At 40.3% G+C, this 6,404-nt stretch overlaps 1 long non-coding RNA gene across 1 annotated transcript; it reads right to left on the bottom strand.

Annotated features, from left to right (window-relative positions):
- Window positions 1-4,357: 4,357 nt before the first annotated feature.
- Window positions 4,358-4,999, bottom strand: LOC127915568 (uncharacterized). Its single transcript, XR_008091360.1, has 3 exons — window positions 4,910-4,999; window positions 4,542-4,725; window positions 4,358-4,449 (listed from the first exon to the last, which is right to left on the bottom strand). It is a non-coding gene; the product is annotated as an uncharacterized LOC127915568 (long non-coding RNA).
- Window positions 5,000-6,404: the final 1,405 nt, after the last annotated feature.

The following is a 6,404-nucleotide window of genomic DNA, read 5'->3' as shown; positions in this document are numbered from 1 at the left end:
AAGATACATTATAGTTCACTGTGAGTAGGATACATTATAGTTCACTGTGAGTAGGATATATTATAGTTCACTGTGAGTAGGATACATCATAGTTCACTGTGAGTAAGATACATTATAGTTCACTGTGAGTAGGATACATTATAGTTCACTGTGAGTAGGATACATCATAGTTCACTGTGAGTAGGATACATCATAGTTCACTGTGAGTAGGATATATTATAGTTCACTGTGAGTAGGATACATTATAGTTGACTGTGAGTAGGATATATTATAGTTCACTGTGAGTAGGATATATTATAGTTCACTGTGAGTAGGATATATTATAGTTCAGAGTAGGATATATTATAGTTCACTGTGAGTAGGATATATTATAGTTGTGAGTAGGATATATTATAGTTCACTGTGAGTAGGATATATTATAGTTCACTGTGAGTAGGATACATTATAGTTGTGAGTAGGATATATTATAGTTCACTGTGAGTAGGATACATTATAGTTCATTGTGAGTAGGATATATTATAGTTGTGAGTAGGATATATTATAGTTCACTGTGAGTAGGATACATTATAGTTCACTGTGAGTAGGATATATTATAGTTCACTGTGAGTAGGATATATTATAGTTCACTGTGAGTAGGATACATTATAGTTCACTGTGAGTAGGATATATTATAGTTCACTGTGAGTAGGATATATTATAGTTGTGAGTAGGATATATTATAGTTCACTGTGAGTAGGATATATTATAGTTCACTGTGAGTAGGATATATTATAGTTCACTGTGAGTAGGATACATTATAGTTCACTGTGAGTAGGATATATTATAGTTGTGAGTAGGATATATTATAGTTGTGAGTAGGATATATTATAGTTCACTGTGAGTAGGATACATTATAGTTCACTGTGAGTAAGATACATTATAGTTCACTGTGAGTAGGATACATTATAGTTCACTGTGAGTAGGATATATTATAGTTCACTGTGAGTAGGATACATCATAGTTCACTGTGAGTAAGATACATTATAGTTCACTGTGAGTAGGATACATTATAGTTCACTGTGAGTAGGATACATCATAGTTCACTGTGAGTAGGATACATCATAGTTCACTGTGAGTAGGATATATTATAGTTCACTGTGAGTAGGATACATTATAGTTCACTCTGAGTAGGATATTGTAAGGACTTTCTTCCGTCGAAGGAGAGGAGGACCAAATGCAGCGTGGTTAGAGTTCATGTTTTTAATAAAAACTAAACATTAACACAAATACAAAATAACAAATGTGGCAAAACCGAAACAGTCCTATCTGGTGCAGAGAACACAAAGACAGGAAACAGTCCTCTCTGGTGCAGAGAACACAAAGACAGGAAACAGTCATATCTGGTGCTGAGAACACAAAGACAGGAAACAGTCCTATCTGGTGCAGAGAACACAAAGACAGGAAACAGTCCTATCTGGTGCAGAGAACACAACGACAGGAAACAGTCCTATCTGGTGCAGAGAACACAAAGACAGGAAACAGTCCTATCTGGTGCAGAGAACACAAAGACAGGAAACAGTCCTATCTGGTGCAGAGAACACAAAGACAGGAAACAGTCCTATCTGGTGCAGAGAACACAAAGACAGGAAACAGTCCTATCTGGTGCAGAGAACACAAAGACAGGAAACAGTCCTATCTGGTCCAGAGAACACAAAGACAGGAAACAACCACCCACAAAACCAAACATAAAACAGGCTACCTAAATATGGTTCCAAATCAGAGACAATGACTAACACCTGCCTCTGATTGAGAAGCATATCAGGCCAAACATAGAAATAGACAAACTAGACACACAACAGAGAATGCCCACCCAGCTCACGTCCTGACCAACACCAAAACAAGGAAAACACACAAGAACTATGGTCAGAATGTGACAGATATATTATAGTCAGATGTCAAATTATGCAGTGAGTTGATGAGTTCATGTTGATTTTTCTAACCCTAGAAATGGTATCAGTGCTGCAACATCCACAAAATGGGATGGTGAGTTTCCTCTGGAGTTCACTGCATATTTACAGTGTAGGCAGTGTATATCACACTGAAGGTCCTTGTTTAACGGTTAAGGTGACACCCGATGACTATCTTACCCCTTGATATCCATTGCCTTGGAATGTGTGCGTTTCTCTAAACAGCCAATGAATAAGGTTTAATTGGTCTAGGTCATTACCAGTAATTAACTAATTATAGGAATATAAAAAATGTCAGTCCTGCTAGCTGTAAAATGAGCTGATGAGTGAAGAAGAAAACCAGGCAGTATTTGATGTTTTTTCAGTGGATAGGCCTATTAGACAATATCTATCATGATTCATAGAAGGGGGTGTGGGAGATTTGTGCTTCTTAAAGAGCAATGCTCGGGGTTCATGGATCAAAGGGTGACATGAACTGAGGATTACCTCTGCTCTCCTTCAGTACAGAATCATTAGAAAATAGCCTAGATCTCTCTATGTTAGCTAGATCTCTCTATGTTAACTAGCTGTCTCTATGTTAGCTAGATCTCTCTATGTTAGCTAGATCTCTTTATGTTAGCTAGATCTCTCTATGTTAGCTAGATCTATTTATGTTAGCTAGATCTCTCTATGTTAGCTAGATCTCTCTATGTTAACTAGCTTTCTCTATGTTAGCTAGATCTCTCTATGTTAGCTAGATCTCTCTATGCTAGCTAGATCTCTCTATGTTAGCTAGATCTCTTTGTTAGCTAGATCTCTCTATGTTAGCTAGATCTATTTATGTTAGCTAGATCTCTCTATGTTAACTAGATCTCTCTATGTTAACTAGATCTCTATATGTTAGCTAGATCTCTCTATGTTAGCTAGATCTCTTTATGTTAGCTAGATCTCTCTATGTTAACTAGATCTCTCTATGTTAACTAGATCTCTATATGTTAGCTAGATCTCTCTATGTTAGCTAGATCTCTATATGTTAGCTAGATATCTCTATGTTAGCTAGATCTCTTTATGTTAGCTAGATCTCTCTATGTTAACTAGATCTCTCTATGTTAACTAGATCTCTTTATGTTAGCTAGATCTCTCTATGTTAGCTAGATCTATTTATGTTAGCTAGATCTCTCTATGTTAACTAGATCTCTCTATGTTAACTAGATCTCTATATGTTAGCTAGATCTCTCTATGTTAGCTAGATCTCTATATGTTAGCTAGATCTCTCTATGTTAGCTAGATCTCTTTATGTTAGCTAGATCTCTCTATGTTACATTGTAACATTTTTGCATCAGTTATCTTCATGACCACAACAGTGGCTGAGCACCAACGGTCAGTGTGTCCGTTTGGAGGTCAATTGCCATGGTCAGAACAAGGTCAAGGGGTGGATAACCCCTCGGTTCAGAGCTGTCTGAGGGACCAGGGAGATGGGTAGCAGGCCTCAGGGAGGGGGGCAGAGAGGAACATTTGATGGGGCCTCTAGAGCAAATAGACCCTCATAATCCTGACCTTCCCTTTCACAGCAGAGTTGACCGTAACATGATGGTTAAGAACCGTGGTGGCTAGCCAAGCACGTCCTGGATGGTGGCTCTAAAACAGGGTAAACAACATCAGCACAGGCCTTGGATCCACGCCACACCCAGAGGCCACAGACACAGACCTGCTGGGGGCAGTGCCAGGCCAGCCAGGAGTGAGCGACAAGGTCCTCTGGGACGGATGGTTGGGCTGGACAGAGACTGGTTTCTGAAGTCTCTGAAAGCCAGGTGATCAGGAGCCATGCTCCCACTGGGCAGATTACACTGCTTTGCTGTCCCATCTGCAAGAGGGGGGTCAATGAAAACAGCCTGACTTCATGAAAACACTGCATAACTCCTTGGGAATTAACCCTAACCTAGCAGCCCAAACAGAGAATTACAGGGGGCTTACATGGTCTTCACCCTCCCTGGGGATATCAAACAGCAAGTGGCCTGGTAGGCAGTGTCATAAGGGGGTCTGTATTATCTGTTTGTACTCCTCCTATGGACCTAATAGTAAAGACTATTTAACGTTACATGTTTTTTAATGATCTTTAAAAAAAAAAAAATAATGAAGAAAGCCAGTCATGATTTTTGTATCTTATTGTCAAAGAAATCACCGAAAAAACAAGTGTTTTACATTTTGATTCACTCCAAGTCCAGCATCCAAACACCCTAAAAAAAATGACATTCGATGATCGTCTCTGGGTCTACACTGTTGTAGCCGGAATTCATTGATTCATCTTGCTCACACAAAAAATATATTTGTTGTGTTGAAATAAGATTTGGGGCTGAGATACGGGACTGGTTCTGATTTGGGACACCTAACAAATGGGGATGAGATACGGGACTGGTTCTGATTTGGGACACCTGACAAATGGGGATGAGATACGGGACTGGTTCTGATTTGGGACACCTGACAAATGGGGCTGAGATACGGGACTGGTTCTGATTTGGGACACCTGACAAATGGGGATGAGATACGGGACTGGTTCTGATTTGGGACACCTGACAAATGGGGATGAGATACGGGACTGGTTCTGATTTGGGACACCTGACAAATGGGGCTGAGATACGGGACTGGTTCTGATTTGGGACACCTGACAAATGGGGCTGAGATACGGGACTGGTTCTGATTTGGGACACCTGACAAATGGGGCTGAGATACGGGACTGGTTCTGATTTGGGACACCTGACAAATGGGGCTGAGATACGGGACTGGTTCTGATTTGGGACACCTGACAAAAGGGGCTGAGATACGGGACTGGTTCTGATTTGGGACACCTGACAAAAGGGGCTGAGATACGGGACTGGTTCTGATTTGGGACACCTGACAAAAGGGGCTGAGATACGGGACTGGTTCTGATTTGGGACACCTGACAAAAGGGGCTGAGATACGGGACTGGTTCTGATTTGGGACACCTGACAAATGGGGCTGAGATACGGGACTGGTTCTGATTTGGGACACCTGACAAATGGGGCTGAGATACGGGACTGGTTCTGATTTGGGACACCTGACAAATGGGGCTGAGATACGGGACTGGTTCTGATTTGGGACACCTGACAAAAGGGGATGAGATACGGGACTGGTTCTGGGATGACAAGTGTAGAAACATTGAAACTTTATAATTTTTTAATCCATAACGTGGGGTTGCTAGTTTAGTTTGGTATAAGCTTTTATTTGAGCATTTACAACTGGTTAAATGGTTAAATTAGTTAAATTAATTCATGGTTAAATTAACATCTGCTAACCATGTGTATGTCACAAATTACATTTGATTTGATTTAATGGTTAAATTAGTATTATTTATAACTGGCTAAATTAGTTTAATTAATGGTTAAATTAGTATGATTTATAACTGGTTAAATTAGTTAAATTAATTACTGTTTAAATTAGTTAAATTAATTACTGTTTAAATTAGTTAAATTAATTCATGTTTAAATTAGTTAAATTAATTACTGGTTAAATTAGTCACTTTCATTAATGGTTAAATTAGTATTATTTATAAGCTCCAAGTTTAACTTGGTTGCATTTAGGGGAACCCATGTGTTCCTCGTAACTGTCACTCTGTTGTTCGGTCTAGCGGGTCGACTACTCACCTGTCCCAGTATCTGTCAGTTAGAGATCTTCTCTAACCAGAAATGAAGCTCAGATTCACCAGCTCTGCAAGCGTTATGTCAAAATACGTTTGTTACTCATAAAATACGAAGTTTCGCTGAGTAATAATCTTACGGCTGGTATGTTCTTCCAAAAAACTATCTGTCTACTTCTTCCATCTAAACAAAAATGTACATGCAACAAAAAAAAATGTTTTCGGCATTTTAACCTGTGTGGGGCAGTAATGAGTATGGAAGAGGCATTTTGACCTGTGTGGGGCAGTAATGAGTACGCAAGAGGCATTTTGACCTGTGTGGGGCAGTAATGAGTACGCAAGAGGCATTTTGACCTGTGTGGGGCAGTAATGAGTACCGAAGAGGCATTTTGACCTGTGTGGGGCAGTAATGAGTACGGAAGAGGCATTTTGACCTGTGTGGGGCAGTAATGAGTACGGAAGAGGCATTTTGACCTGTGTGGGGCAGTAATGAGTACCGAAGAGGCATTTTAACCTGTGTGGGGCAGTAATGAGTACCGAAGAGGCATTTTAACCTGTGTGGGGCAGTAATGAGTACGGAAGAGGCATTTTTGACCTGTGTGGGGCAGTAATGAGTACCGAAGAGGCATTTTGACCTGTGTGTGGGGCAGTAATGAGTACCGAAGAGGCATTTTGACCTGTGTGGGGCAGTAATGAGTACCGAAGAGGCATTTTGACCTGTGTGGGGCAGTAATGAGTACCGAAGAGGCATTTTGACCTGTGTGGGGCAGTAATGATTACGCTAGAGGCATTTTAACCTGTGTGTGGGGCAGTAATGAGTACCG

Source organism: Oncorhynchus keta, chromosome 35 (assembly GCF_023373465.1).
Source record: "Oncorhynchus keta strain PuntledgeMale-10-30-2019 chromosome 35, Oket_V2, whole genome shotgun sequence".
NCBI lineage: Eukaryota > Metazoa > Chordata > Actinopteri > Salmoniformes > Salmonidae > Oncorhynchus > Oncorhynchus keta.
The sequence above is the reverse complement of the archived record's forward strand: the minus strand, read 5'-3'. Positions and strand labels throughout refer to the sequence as shown.